We start from the raw sequence: 1646 nt of genomic DNA on the forward strand, positions 1-1646 counted from the left end.
GAGTTTTCGACATAGAGTATCATATCATCTGCAAACAGTGAGAGTTTTACTTCTTCCTTTCCTGTTTTGATGGCTTATATTTCTGTTTCTTGTCTAATTGCTCTGGCTAGAACTTCCAACACAATGTTGAATAACAGTGGTGATTGTGGATGTCCTCAGTGTAATTCTTTTTTTTTTTTTTTTTTTGGCTGGGTAAACTTTATTGATGGTACATGACAAGGTAGGGCTCTCAGCCCCCCACTTCTTCAGGGGGTCTGGGATGCAATCTGGAGGATGGGCGATTCTCAGTACTGGGGGATCAAGTGGGGCCAGGACTCCCCAGCGGCAGACAGCCTCTCTTCCTCTCCATGCTGTCGCTGGGGCTGGTTATCCAGGGGCTCTTACTCTTTGGATGCCATGTAGACCATAAGGTCTACCACCCTGTTGCTGTAGCCAAATTCATTGTCATACCAGGAAATGAGCTTAACGAAGTGGTTGTTGAGGGCAATGCCAGCCCCAGCATCAAAAGTGGAAGAGTGGGTGTCACTATTGAAGTCGCTAGAGATACCTAGTCCTCAATATAGCCCAGGATGCCGTTCAGGGGGCCCTCTGAAGCCTGCTTTACCACCTTCTTGATGTCATCGTACTTGGTTGCTTTCTCCAGCCGGCAGGTCAGATCCACGACGGACACGTTGGGGGTGGGGACACGGAAGGCCATGCTCTGGGATGACCTTGCCCACCGCCTTGGCAGCGCCAGTAGATGCAGGGATGATATTCTGGGCAGCGCCACGGCCATCACGCCACATTTTCCCCGAGGGGCCATCCACAGTCTTCTGGGTGGCAGTGACAGCATGGACGGTGGTCATGAGTCCCTCCACAATGCCGAAATTGTCATGGATGACCTTGGCCAAGGGGGCCAGGCAGTTGGTGGTGCAGGAAGCATTGCTGACAATCTTGAGGGAGTTGTCATACTTCTCATGGTTCACGCCCATCACAAACATGGGGGCATCAGCCAAAGGTGCAGAGATAATGACTCTTTTGGCACCACCCTTCAAGTGAGCCCCAGCCTTCTCCATGGTTGTGAAGACACCAGTGGACTCCACAACATATTCAGCACCAGCATCACCCCATTTGATGTTGGTGGGATCTCGCTCCTGGAAGACAGTAATGGGACTCCCATTGATGACAAGCTTCCTGTTCTCAACCTTGACAGTGCCTTTGAACTTGCCATGGGTGGAATCATACTGGAACATGTAGACCATGTAGTTGAGGTCAATGAAGGGGTCATTGATAGCAACAACCTGCACTTTGCCAGAGAGTATAGCAGCCCTGGTGACCAGGCGTCCAATACGGCCAAATCCATTTATTCCAACCTTCACCAACATGCCTTAGAGATGTGGCTGGCACTGCATGTAAAGATGTGGCTGTCTGTCTAGCGGGGAGGAGCAGAGAGCCCTTAGTGTAATTCTTAATAGCCATAAAATAGTATGCTGGCTTGAATCTATTATGTTCCCCCAGAAAACTCATGTTCATGTAACCCAATCTTGTGGAAACCTTTCCCCCTTTGCCTGCCCATCTTCACCTATCCATGAGGTTTGGACAGGCTAGTAGCTCCTGCTACTAAGGGGATTTTCTGAGACCAAGAGGAGAAGCAAGAGCTCTGTAAC

General features: G+C 49.9%; 1 pseudogene; it reads right to left on the minus strand.

Annotated features, from left to right (window-relative positions):
* Positions 1-339: 339 nt before the first annotated feature.
* Positions 340-1355, minus strand: LOC143660302 (glyceraldehyde-3-phosphate dehydrogenase pseudogene; annotated as a pseudogene).
* Between the last annotated feature and the right edge of the window lie 291 nt (positions 1356-1646).

Source organism: Tamandua tetradactyla, chromosome 16 (assembly GCF_023851605.1).
Source record: "Tamandua tetradactyla isolate mTamTet1 chromosome 16, mTamTet1.pri, whole genome shotgun sequence".
In the NCBI taxonomy this organism is placed as follows: Eukaryota; Metazoa; Chordata; class Mammalia; order Pilosa; family Myrmecophagidae; genus Tamandua; species Tamandua tetradactyla.